General features: G+C 52.0%; 1 pseudogene; it reads right to left on the bottom strand.

Annotated features, from left to right (window-relative positions):
- Positions 1-466: 466 nt before the first annotated feature.
- The window catches only part of LOC119104244 (calcium-activated potassium channel slowpoke-like), an 89633-nt pseudogene continuing 75637 nt past the window's right edge, over positions 467-14462 (bottom strand).

The following is a 14462-nucleotide window of genomic DNA, read 5'->3' on the forward strand; positions in this document are numbered from 1 at the left end:
GGTTTGGCGGACAATCTCGCGACTTGTTTCGTCAGTGTATCTGCTCCCTATTTCCCCCCCAAACAAACATCAGATGGCCGAAGCAGGATGAGATAATATGAGACACCCAATACGGTGAGCCGCAAAGGACGGATAAGTCGAAGCATGCTTCCAGTTCAGAATTATGTTGCCAAGCAGACATGTAGTAGGCCTTTGCTCATCTGTGGTGACACGTGTCTACCGCTGACCGTCTTCGATGACGAGTCCGGATCAGGCTCAGTCGTACCACAATCCAAGCAGGCATAACCAAACCACAATCAGATCAGGCTCAGTCCGACCACAATCTCATCAGGCTCAATCAGACTACGATCCAATCATGTTCAATCAGACCACATTTCAATTAGGCGCAATCAGACCACAATCCAATCAGGCTCAATCAGACCACAACCCAATCAGGCCGCGAGCACAAACGTCCGACGTAGTGCTTAAAAATAATGTATTAATCAAATGACATAACGGGCGCATACGAATGCGTGTGCACATACTTCGGCAACAAACACCAGCTCACGCGTCCCGGGTGGCTCACGCTCGCGGCACGGAACCGAGCACGACCGCGCGCGTGCAACCTGGCTGGTACAAAACCTGGACTGCGGACAGAGGGGTGGAGGCGTCGCACAGAGAGGCGGAGGCGTCGGAGAGAGGGGCGGAGGGGTCGGCGTGACGTTCAGCTTATTGCTCCCGGTCGCTGCTTTCCGGGTGGGGAGCCCCGGGCGACAGGGGGCAGAGCGTGGGTTGGTCAGTTGCGCTGAGGCGACGCAGGCTATTGCGGCGGGGGAAAAGTGGGTCACTGGGGTGGAGGAGAGAAAAGGGCACCGCAGTGAAGAGGAGTACATCACTGCCATATGGGAAGGGCGCCCAAGCTGATCATTGAAGTGAGAGGAGAAGCATAAAATCATCGCAGTGTGGGGAAAACGGAGAGAACCACCTATAAGCAGCGGGTGGGATGACAACACTAATACACGTGAAGTGGATGATAATTTTGAGTCGCTGTCGTCAAGGGGAGGACAGATCGCTCAACACGGTAAGAAAAGGGATGTAGGTAATACGAAGCCGAAGAAAAGCAGCTCACTATAGCAAGGTGGGTAAATGGGTTGCTGCGGTGAGTGCAGGAGCCGCTAGCCGCCATAGCGTGGGAATGAGGCCCACTGGACATCGCAGTGAAGACGACACGCGGATGACCAGAGTGACGGGACAGGACGACGACCGCCGCGGGGCTGGGAAAAGACGCGCACGACCGCACCCACGACTGCAGGACTGCAGGGGGAAACAACGCCACTCCACTGACGACTCGCCGGAGCGCCGCGGCGGCTTCGCGCGGCCGACCGCGGCCAGCGACGCTCCACCGCCCACCTCCCGCGCGCCTTACCCTACACACATATATCACGACCAGCGCCTGGCGACGCGGCGCTCGAGCGCCCGGCGCGCGCCAGCGAGGACTTGACACGGCGGTGCCACAACCGTGACGGGCGCGGGACAGTGCGGCGCGAATGCCGCTGCGTTCGCGAGGATCGCAGCGCCCGCGGCTGCGGAGGATCGCCGATCGCGATCCCCGCGTGGAATGGTTTGAGAGGAGCTCGAGCCACGGCGTCCACGCCGAGGCTAAGCGGGCCCCGCAGTGCACCCGCGGTGCCGCGTTATGTTTTTCTCAAAGTGGTATTCAATAAAGCCGAAGCCTACTCTGGCCGGGCGAATAACTTTGATAGAGTAAATGCGGGTAAAGTGGTGAAAGAGTAAACGTGCCAAAGATAACCGACAGCGAAGACAGCGAAGTGTCAAACCACATCTCACCGAGTTATAACAGAGCTGACGCGTAATGCGCGATGCAGCACTGATCGCACAAAGTCTTGATTAGCACGAAGGACGAAAACCACGCCGATAACATCGCTGCCCACGAACGGCAGCCGCTCAGGGCACATGAGTAATCAAAAACCAGCCCCCACACATCCAGCTGGGTCGGCTCTCCGGCAGACGGCGTGACGGACGAACGACCGAGCAACAGCGACCGACATGGCACAAAACTACTACGGACAGGCACTGCGTGTGTGCATCGTACACATAACGAACGGCGGCACGGGCAGGGGCGCACCCAGCGACATTTCGGGACGAGCGCTACCAGCACCCATCGCCCAGGTGTGGAAATTCCTCTGTTCGACGATTGCGCAAGTTTCATCAATAACACAAAATTTTGCGAGCATGACCACGCCAAATCCGTCACATGCGTGCCTGGATGCGCCCATGCACGAAGTGCCGTGACAGTGATATGGTGCCGAGAGCGCGTGCTGTAACACAAAGCGCATTGCAGCGCACCGCTCGGCCGCAGCGTACTCCAACGGCCCCTCCCGATCGCACCGTTCCCGAGGCCACACCGGCGTCCGACCACTGCGTTTCCATGGCGAAGAATTACCGAGGCAGAGGCCACGCGTTTCCATGGCGACACTGACATCATCACTCCGCAGAAGAAGCGGTGTGGAGTGCGAGCCTTCTGCGCTGCGTGGCCGCGGGCGGCACGCCAGAGCTGGTGCCGGCTGGCGCGCGTGGAAAGCGTGAACCGTAAAGTTGCCACCGGCATTTCGCTGCTGGCGGCGAAGCAGACGCGCAACAAGCGCCACGGTCGTCGAGGAGTTTTATCGCACCACCAGCTGTCTCTTTTCAGGTGTTGCCATAGACACCAGCATTCGGTTGCCATGGATGCCGACCGTTGCCAAGTATGCCACCGCCCACCGCGTACGCCGCCAGTCGCCGTGTCGGCAACCAGTTGCTGCGGATGCCGCCAGTCGCCAAGGACGCAACCAGTTGCTATGGACTTCGCCCGTCTCCATGGCAACCACCGGCCGCCGGGGTCGCCGGTCGTCGTCTTGGTCGTCGCCGCTGCCGTGTGCCTGGGGCGGTACAGCTAGATGTACGAGTAGGGGCCATCGGTGAGTGCGCTGCAGAGCAGAAGTCAGGACTTGTCCTCCTTGGTGAGGTCGACCTTGTGACCCCGGTTCGGGATGTACTCCATGCCAGGGTCGAACTGTAGCAGCACGAACACCTACGGCGGGCGGCACAGATCAGTGTCAGGTGGAAGCTCCAGGGCAGATGACGCTTGTTGCGGCCTGACCGGTGACGTCACAACTACGTCACTGAACAGCGTGGGGCAAAGCCGCGAAGGGTTTCGCGTCGTTTGCAAGGGCTTTTAGGACTGTTGAAGCTGTGGACGGTGTCGGACTAGAAATCCCCTCTAGGTCATTGGCAGTTGTAAATGTGGCCAGAAGACAGCTTTGAGAGCGATTCTGAAGTGTTTGCGACACTCCAGGCCGTGAACCAGGGTGAAACGGTTCAAGATGTGTCAGATGTGAGTTGGCAGCGACTGACACAGACGGCCAAATCAAGGGGGAGATGCACCGAGGAACGACCCGTACCTGATGCTGTAAAATGCAAGACAGACGCAGGAACTTGGGAGGGCTAACTTGAACCCAAGATCAGCAGAGCCTAACTCGCACCTCGTCACTCTACAGCAGGGATTTGAGAGGAATGGGGCAATGATCGATGGCTGATGCAATGAAACGTACGAAAGACACAGGAAACTGGAAATACGTGACTGAGTACAAGCCGAGAACCCAAACCGGGAACTTGATACTTAAGCACTGTTCTTTGGCGCTCCCTTTTCTATTCGCTGATTCGGAAAGCCAAGAGAAAAGAAGCCAAGAGCGGCCTGCACCGTGCAGAAACAGTAGGCTAAACACGTGGTGAAGGGCAAAAATACTTGGCTCTATTATCATCCAAAGTGGTTAAGTGGATGATATTTGTAATTTATAAGGGGGCCACAAAGGACTATGTACACCCTGGTGGGCATTGGCAGAGAGACGCTTGAACTCAAATGTAGGGGTTATACCACCCTGAAGTAATATCTGACGCATTGTCATTTACGTAATGCTATCTGCGAGAAGCCATTTACAACCAGCTGATGGAAACGTGAAGGCTGGGTTTAGGTAAGTTTCAGGGGACACGGTCATCTGGTGCCAAAAACTGCGCTTTCCGGTCAGAGAGGACTGGTTAACTGGATGAAACTGTGCTGCTAACGGAGGGTGTCACAAGCGAAAGACGGGCGGACAAACGTTCAAACCAGAAGGCACTCTTTAAAGATGAACAACACGCCCCGGCACACCGGCAGTGGAAGATAACCAGAGCCCCGTTCGCAAACTCACAGGTGGAAACTAAGTGATAGGGAAGGAGTCATCAGCGGAAAACAGGCACTTTTAGGGAGGCGAGCACTGAGTTTGCGGGAAGCATTGGAGGTCTGTGTGCTTTATTGGCCAGGTCACAGCCCCGCCACAGCAATTTGGAAGAATTAAGCACGATCGCCGAACAGCCCCTTTGCTCGTGTCCAGACGCCGGGTAATGTGCGGGGCCTGGGTACACACTTGCGAACGAGGCTCGTCAAAAGCGCACCACAGGTCAGTGCACCCAACAACACTCGGGGTGCCGATGACGGAGCCGTCGTTAACGACGGCCAGCGCGGGCTGACCGGCTGTGCAGTCGTCAATAACACATGGTGCGGGCGGGCGAGGGAGTAGCTGTCGGCTTCATGGGACGAAAGTACAACTTACACCGTTTTCAAGTCGCACCATGTGAGGGTTTCAGTTCATAAGCAGTTACTTCTACGTCAAGATTTTGTTGTCGCGTAACTGATTAATACGATGACTACACGAGCCTAAGACGTTTCAAGTCCATACGCTTGATAGTGCGATATGAAAACGGTGGAAGCTGTATGTAGTTCTGCCTCAAGAAACCGCTGCTACGAGATTACGTATGCACACAAGAAAGCAAGACTAGCAGGCTCCCGTGAGCTGCTCGATCCCGTGAGAGTGGCGACGAGCAGGCTCCCGCAGGTGCCTTATGCGCCGGTCATCCGACAACATGCATTCGTGGTTATAGGAGCTGCTCGAATGTTGAACGGAGACTTTTTGGAAATGCTTTTGATGCTACGTCGTTAGGCCAAAGCTGCATTATTGCAGGAGCCTGAGACAAAATCTTGTCCTGTGTCACCGCCCCGGGTTTTAGTACGAAACTAGCCTTGAAAAACACATGCCGAATGCTTTGGGTACTCTTAATGTTGCGCCAACATGCGAGGTACTATGGACACACAGTCTTTTTGTTGCTTTTTTGTTACTTGCAACCCACATCTAGGCAATATCCCACGTTCGAAATGAATGTTGTTCAAAGCGACTTAAAGCTGAGGGAGAGGTAAGGCCTATTACATTCGCAATTGGCGTAGTAGTATGGTATATATATATATATATATATATATATATATATATATATATATACATATATATATATATATATACCAGATTATTTTTAGCCGATTTTCGGTCGGATGTGACCCGATGTGAGCATGTTGTGTCAAAAGAGAGTGCAAAGGGGCTCGCTGCAAGGTAAGTGGGCAAAATAAAAATAAAATGGTCGTAATGCACACAAAATAGCTTCCCCGGCACACAGCAAATATACTCACTCTTACCAGGTCCCCTAACTGCGCGATTATCCTTAAGTAATCTTAGTACGGAGAGTCAGGCGGGTTGAAAGCTTGAATCACAAACACCTGCGCATGCGCAAAGGTCAGTCATGTGTAACAAGACCGCGACAAAGACAGGCGCAAGTCCCCGCACAGTGGAAACCCGACTGTATGACACCATCAGGCGATAATGGCCACATTTGGGCTGCACTAGTCACAGCAGAGTAAAAGAAGGGCATGTGCGTCTATACCGCAGGAAGATTATTTATGTTCTACGCCCATAACCCACGAAGATCGTGAGTGCCTGGCGCTGTTGGTACGGGAACCAGCCTGTAGCTTTCCAGCCTGTAGCCTGAACTTCCGGTAGCTCTGAAGATTTATGTCGCATCTTTCCATGCAGAGCCGCCTGTTATCTAACATTTTCCAGGGCATGCGCGGCACTTAGCCCCAGCCCCGTCCTCCATCCATTGGCCTCCGCGCCTTTGCTTCGAAACTTTGGCAGACGGAATAATTGTACAAGCTGTGAGTGATGCAGATCGATTTTTCCAACCAAACTAGGTATCCTGACCAGCCCAGCAAGATAAGAACGACCTTTTTTATTTTGCTGTAAGGGGTACTCGTGCCAAATGCCCTTTTATTACGCACTAGACTGTGTGAAGAATTTACCTACAACTTGTCTCTACTTGGCCAGTCTTCTGTGACCATTTAATATTCGAGTCAAATAAACTGTACTACAACTTTGCCACAGTTGCACTCATTTGTCCGTCCACATCGGACTGGTTGACGCCAAAACGATGGCGGAGCTAAAACAGACTGGAGGGCTAATCTGAGCATACCGACAGAATTTCGGCAGCTCTGAGCCAGCCGGAATTATGGATTCATCCACCCCGCCCCTCCTGGTAAAGCATTGAGCGTCAGTGCCATTCCAGGCTGCTCAGCGAAAGCCAGCTTCTCCGCGACCAGGCCCTCTGCCGCCCTCTCAGTACCTGGTCGGTAGGGAGCAGGGCGAAGTCCCCAGGGGGGTTGGTGATGACGTATCGCTTCGTGGATGCGTCTGGCGAGCTGTTGGTGTCTCGGAACCTGTCGAAAAGGGTCGATGACGTCATCTGGGGTAACAGATCCAGCACGCATCAAGTCACAATGGTACTTTAGTTTTCAAGAAAGTGGAGCAGCCGGTTGAGCGTAACAACTTGCCACAACATACACTGCGAGGTTGGAGTTGATTATACTCGGCGTGAATGACCAATCGACCGCACCAAAAGTCACATGTGCAAAATAACCAGGATGAGCCTGGATTCAAAGGATGCGTCAGTCGAAGACCAGCGGTCTCAGCTCCTCAGCGCTAGGGTGACTGCCCCGAGACAAGCCCCGACACCGCCACCGCCACTGATGATTTCCCCGAGCGTGAGCTATGAGCAGATCTTACATGAATGCACCAATCAGCCAACACACAGATCTCGATTCAGAGCTCCACCATGAGGCGCCGATTCACTCGCCTGTAGAGGCCGATGCAGAGCATGCCGTACTGCTTGAGGGACGCCACGAAGAGGTCCCCGTAGCGGCCCCCCTCGCCGAAGTGGGCCAGCGGACCGTCGTACAGACTGATCTGTCCCACTCGGCACCGGTCACGGTTGCTCAGCGTCTCGGCCGTGCTGCAAAGGCGCACGGTGGCGTTAGCGGAAGGTCGCGAGCTCGATTCGCGATACCGGTCCGGTTTCGGGCGCAGTTGAGGTGCGCGTTTTGAGAGGGGAATCGGAAAGGAAATTTGCTGTTTGTCGTCAGGTGCCGATATATTGGCACAGCAAAGTGTAAGGATACGTAACCTAACGAGCACAAAACGACACGGAATATGCGATGAAGAGCGGGGACATCAGCACATGCAGCACTCTCTCCACTTTTCGAATAGTTTAATCGTCCCAATTTAAACAAGTTCTCAGCAAACATAGCACCATATCAGCAGCCCTCACACTGGCACCATGGTTGAGTTGAGCCTCCCATGCCTCGGTGACCCGGCTCCCGACTGACCCGTATTTGTCCTCAGTGGTGACCCGTCTGACCCGTATCGTCCTCGGTGGTGACAAGATTGACCCCTATCCCTCCCTAGTGGTGACCCAATTGACCCGTATCGTCCCCGGTGGTGACCCGCATGACTTCTATCGTCCCCAGTGGTGACCCGATTGGTATATATATATATATATATATATATATATATATATATATATATATATATATTCGCCAATTGTGACCCGACTGACCTCTATCGTCCCCAGTGATGACCCGACTGGCATTTTTTGTTCCCAGTGGTGACCCGACTGACCTGTATGGTCCCCAGGGGTGACCAGACTGACCACCATTGTCCCAGTGGTGACCCGACTGACCTGTAGCCTCCTCTCAGCCCGGCGCCCTCCGCCAGGATCAGCTCCAGCTCCGGCGTGGCACCACCCGTGATTAGGGACCGAATCAGAGTGAGAGCGTTCTGGTTGAAGTACGTCTGGAAAACGGCCAAAACCACAGCGCTTATGCGTCCGAGCCGCGGCAGTGACAGGCAATGCACGGTTGAGACACCGCACAACGTCGGTACGAATCGGACTATAGCAACAGCGGCGAAGAGGATATGTCTGGCGCTGGTCTTACCGCCAGGCTGGCCTTCCTGTCAACAAGAACATGAGCGCGTCTAATATCAGGCATACCATGCATGCTTGAGTCAGTGTCATCACTTGTCTTCGCGGGAGGTTTTCCTCGGGTCGGATTTGCTTTACACCACCCAACCGCTACCCCCGGGGCTAGGGGTTGCATTCCCCCGCTGCTTACAGCTGCGTAGGTAGCGGGGTGCCGATACCCGCCCGCTACCTACAGCTGCGGCTGAGCGGCTCCTCGTACCGTGGACATGAGCGAGTCGAGCACGCTGACGGCGAAGGCGGTGCCGCAGGCGAACGGCTGCGTCAGGTACAGCTCCGTGTCCGGGTCGTCATCGTCGTCCTGGTCCAGGAACTGCGGCGAAGACGGCATCATCAGGGCGATATCGGCGGGGGCTGTGGCTTGGCACGAGGGTTGGAGGCGGTGATGGATGTGATGGTGTGATGTGTCACGTGGTGATGATGTGGTGACTGCGGCTGGACGTTACGGTGTGTCATCATAGTAATGTCGGTTTTGAAGGAAGACCAAATGCATGACATTAGCACTGACGGCTCCTGCTTTGGAGCATGCGTTCCCATGCTGATAATAACTTACCCCGAATACGGACTTGATGGTGCGCTTAGTGTCATGGAGACAAATTGACGACTTAAATTGCTCATTTTTACATGACATCGCAGCGATTGTATGATACCTTCTCTTTAATGAAATGTGTCACATTTAAAGATGTTTAGCAAACATCAGATATGACGAAACAAGTTCACTTATGACTATCGGTATACAAAAGACTGCTCTAGACAGCACAATTCTCTGTTTAGTAAATACGCTCCTCAATGCATCATGTTTTGATTGCCTCATCGTATCTTGCACATTAATTGAGGGCCAACTAACGGCCGATATATATGGAAATCGCGCTCACGAACGTCAGACATGAACGCCCCGGCAGTTATTTTTTTTGGGGGCCTTGATCGCCGCATGGCTTATGGAAGGGCAGCATTGAATGACGTTATTATGATGTCATAAATGACAAGGTGACTTTGAAACACTTTCGCCGATATACCTTCCCCATTTTCGCAGGCGTGTAGCTCAGAACCTAGAGGTGCCTAAGTCTTAAGAAGGGCAGGATTGTGAACAGCACCAAAAGATCTTTAAGGTGTTCAATTTTTCCGTTTTTGTTCAAAATCCCCTTCAAATGCGGAACATTACCTTTAATCAACACCCCTCGATATAGGTGGTCGCTTATTCATTTCAGCACTCGAAATTTATAGACAACGGGCCGTTTTCGGACCTGCGCATTTGCAGTGTCGTAAATGCATCGTAGCGCATAGTGACAAGACAGTATGAGGACTTGTACTTGGTCATACTCGGATAAGTCACAAGCCACGTATCGATAGATAATCTCACAACCGTTTATGGTACCGGTCAAACGACGGTGCAGTTGGGGATACAAGGCTTTAGGCCCACACACGCACGCACGCACGCACGCACGCACGCACACACACACACACACACACACACACACACACACACACACACACACACACACACACACACACACACACACACACACACACACACACACACACACACACACACACACACACACACACACACACACACACACACACACACACACACACACACACACACACACACACACACACACACACACACACACACACACACACACACACACACACACACACACACACACACATATATATATATATATATATATATATATATATATATATATATATATATATATATACGTTGTACACGGGGCTATAACGACCACGCAACAGTTAATCACCCATCATTCTTCACTTATCACTCATCACGTATCACGTATCACTTATTACACAGGGCGTATCACACATCACACATCAGTCATCACGAATTACTCATAATAAACTACCTGCATCGCCCATCATTCACGCGCACCACGCCTACTCATTACTCACACTCATCACTCACACTTAACACTTACAGTCACTCACCACTCACGCTTAGCACTCAGCAGACCTCGCTCACCACTCATCAGGGAGAGCGGCGCTCTGACCTGAACATTGGAGTCGTTGACCAGCTCCGTGATCATGGGCACGTTGGCTCCGAACACCGATCCCCGCCGCTGCAGCACGATCGGACTGCCCAGCGGAGTCTGGCTGTTCGTGATCGGGCCTGCCGAAAACGCAGACGCAACGTGCAGCGCTGTGTCACCATGGCAACGGCGTGGCATGGCGTGGACCAATGGCAACGAGGAGCGCCCGCATTATCAGGCGGCAGTGGCCGTGCGATCCGCCATTGGGAGAAAGTTAGCATGTGATGAGCACGTTATGAGTGATTGTGGGCGCGAAGAAAGGCTGTCAGTCGGGGGCAAAAGAACAACCTAATGACTGGGACGGTTATGAGCTTGAGATGCGATGGTATGCAGCCTGTAGCGGGTGAAGTGGGTGAAAATCAGCCCGTGTCTATAGCCACCAGTCGGGCTACCAGCGGCCCGGCCAAGCACCACAAGGGCCTTGCCTGGGCTGGCGCTGTGTGCACAGTATAAATTAAGTTGATTCCAAAAACCATACTGACTGTACGAGAGCATAATGCCGCATTTCGGTGATTGAGAAACTTTGTTCAACTGTAGGGGAATAGGCCACCGAAACAAATTTCTTCAGAACGCATACTTCCTTTGGAATATCACGAAGCGTTACAAATAGCCTGCGCTGGACCTAGTCGTGTCAATACTTAACAAGCCCACGCGTTGCAAAACAGCGACAACCACCCAAAGACAACGCACGTCAACGGAACCATAACGAACTGCCCGGGTCACCGCGTGGTGCCTGACAACGCGCAGTGAGCGTTACTTATCGTCACACGTTACGTTACAACATAACGCGCGGTCGGCGACCGTCGCTCGGCCCGGACCCGCCTGCCGCTGCTTACTCTGACTAAGAACGCCGATGGTGTCGTCGAACGTCATGGCCTTGATGTTGAGGGAGGCCAGGATGGCCTCCTTGTCAGCCAGAGTCGGGTCGTCGTGGCCGGGGACCTGGTGGTGACGCCGCCATGGGTCGCAGAGCGGACAGCGACACGTTGAACGTGTTGAAATACGACCCGAGGCATTTGGGACGCAGTTGAAATACAGCAGTGGGATTACGGGCGCATGTTGAAATATGGTCGGAACACTTAAACGGAATGTTAAGAACGACATGGCCATTATGTAAAAATAAAGCACGGATTTACGCTGAAAATGCAATTTGTATGCTTGTTTTAAACAACAGCCATGCCATTTAAAAAGCTCTAAGACCTCTGTTAAAAATCTTACGCTCAGTACTTCGTTGGCTCGGATCGAATACGGTCACCGCCACTTAGAGCACTTCCTTAACACGACGTAGCTCCTGCGGTCCCTGCCCATGGCGAAAGGCTGAAGCGCATGCCACAACGGAGTACCCACCTTGGCCGACAGGATGACGCACATGTCGCAGAGGTTGACGTTCACCGCCCTCAGGTCAGCCCTGCTTAGCGGCGAGCCCTGCAACAGGAGCGGTCGACATCTGGCGACGTGATCACCGGGCGCCAGCCAGCTCGCCGCCTTTTTTTTAACCGGCGGGGTCGGCTGCCAAGGGTGAGTCGAGTGTGGAGGCTCCGCGGCAGGAGCCCGCACGTCGTCGAGGGCTCCTTCGCATGTGCTGGCCATGTGCCGGCGTCGAGGCCTTGATGTGGGGTTTGGCATCAGTTTAACGTGCCACTGGTTGGGCTGATGCGCGTGATGGAAGTTCGTCGGGTCGTTTGTGATGTGAGGCGTCCACACCAAGAGAAGTGGATAATATTGGAGAGCGAAGAGTTGAAACGACGAGAAATGGATAAAACTGGACTTCTTTGATCTGAACAGCATGCCAATTTTCTTCGTTTTGACTGCGGTAATGTCTTCCTCACGAATTCTAGCCTCAGCTCGGTTCGAACCCACACACTCATGTCACACCGTTTCACAGAATCCTACTCAACAACTTCTGCACAGGGTCTTTGGAGACTTCAAAAAAACACTGAAATGTCTAGGTCTAACCCACTTCCCTTACTTCGATCTGATTGTGGGTGCAAGGCCACGGGGGGCAGGAAGCGATTGACGACTTCCTGTCTACCTCGAACCCCCAGCCCATGATCAGCCACCTCAACCGGTGTCTCTCTCTCACGTTCAGTATGGACAGCTTGGGCAGGTTCTGCAGGTTCTTCCAGTCGCGCCGGACGTAGTCCACGGAGCCCACGATCACCACGTGCTTCAGCTCGTGGTAGTGGAAGTTGGACGCTCGCAGTGGCATCACCAGGTTGCGCAAGCCTGGCGAAGAAGAGCGGACGTTGAATTCGTCCCGCACGGAAGAGCAGAAGTGTAGAGATGCATGAGCTTCGCCGGGAGTTCGGGTGCTAGCATGGGAGTGGTGTCTCATTGTCGACCGTGTTTCAGCATACGGCTGCAGTCAGGGGTGCCACTTTCTAAAATCGGTTGGGGGGGGGGGGCACAGACGAAAAATTAAACTAGCGTACACCCAAGACCTGATTTCTTCCCGAATTTCGGGCACTTGAATTTACACTCTCGAAGTTAAATATTTACAATGTGTATATATATATATATATATATATATATATATATATATATGTATATATATATATATATGTATATATATATATATGCATGTATATATATTTTTATACATTATTTGATTTCATTACATTACTTTTGACATATAATACATACAAACTGTTTTTGAGGAGGTATGATTTCCTATTTCAAGTTAATGCGAGCTGCATTTTTGTGAAAAGCTTAGAGCATGTGTAATTAACTAAAATCGTCTAAGTAAATTTAAGCAAGGAATAACTGATGACTACCGCTGTTTGTGATAGTGTTGTACGACCACCACAACCACGATTATGTGAGGAATATACTTGCCACTGTTGAGGGAAAACATGCATTATTTTTGTCTGGGACCCTGTGTTTTTAAAAGCTGCCACATATCACTGTCAGTTGTTCTTTATTACAATTCAAGTGTTATCATTTGTCCGCTTTGTTTGAGCTCAACTGTTTTGTCAAAAACTTGTCAAACACTTCCAGACTGGCTTGAAATATGAACCAGTTAGCACGCCAAAAACATTAGATGCCCACAGGACCCTTTTTGGTAGGAAATCAACATGATATTTGTGATGTTTTAGGGTACCTACTACCTAGTGTACCTAAAGAATAAATAATTTTCTGAATTAATTAGGTCAGGCTATTTTCCCTGTTAATATGCATTGACAGTACCCAGCGGAGCGTTGGAGGGGGGGGGGGGGGGGGAAGGCGGCTCAGGTCAGTATGGAGGGAAGGGGCTCAGGCCTCCAGAAAATATAAAAAATGACATCCCTGGCAACAGCAAGCATGGAGAGTCTGTCTCCTAACCTGTCATAGGTCTTCCATCCTGTAATTGGAGATATCCACCATTTAAAAGCCAGCTCCCGCCGGCACACAAAAAAAGACATCCAGTTCGTGTCACAAGAGACGCCCTCCCCGACGACACTCACCAATCAGTGGCGAGTCCGGGTCAGCGAACAGGCAGACGACAACGTGACCGTTCAGAACGGTCATGGCCGCTTGGTTCCGGTCCTGGAAATACCAATGACGTCATAGTCATCTGACGCGATCCAGGCATAATCTGGCGGACAAATTATTTCACACTTGACCAAAACCTCTGCAGGACATGGTCGCTGAACGCACGTGGTCGTGCACTTATTCTAAGGAGCGCCGGCGGCTGCCACTGATCTCGGCTGTCGGCGATCCACCAAAAACACTTAAAACTAACAAACGTTGGTCATATCTGGGTAGATTAAGGGGAATGTTCGACTTTTAGAGATATTGAAGCAAGCATAAGACATGTGAAATAAGCTCACTCATAGCTATTGGTATACTTTTAAGTAAAAAGGAGTTGTCTAGACCGTAACATTTCTTTTGGTAAATATGATCATTTATGCGTCACTGTTTGATTACGTCGTCGCACCTTGCACCACATCGTTTGAGAGCTAATTGACGCCTGTGATATTCTGGAAATGGTGCTCACGAACGCGAGGTATGAACGACTTGACGATTATATCTTTGCTGACCTTGATGGCCGCACGGCTAATGGAATGGCAGGATTTGAATGATGTTATTATGGCGTCATAGATGTCTTGGTGACCTTGAAATAGTTCACCGAAAGGGTCTGCACATCTTTGCGGCTGTGTAGCTCAGGAATAAGAGGGGTTTAGGTCCTGCGAGGGGCAGGGCTTTGAACAGCAC

Source organism: Pollicipes pollicipes, unplaced genomic scaffold, assembly GCF_011947565.3.
Source record: "Pollicipes pollicipes isolate AB1234 unplaced genomic scaffold, Ppol_2.1 Scaffold_6052;HRSCAF=7182_pilon_pilon_pilon, whole genome shotgun sequence".
Taxonomy (NCBI): Eukaryota; Metazoa; Arthropoda; class Thecostraca; order Pollicipedomorpha; family Pollicipedidae; genus Pollicipes; species Pollicipes pollicipes.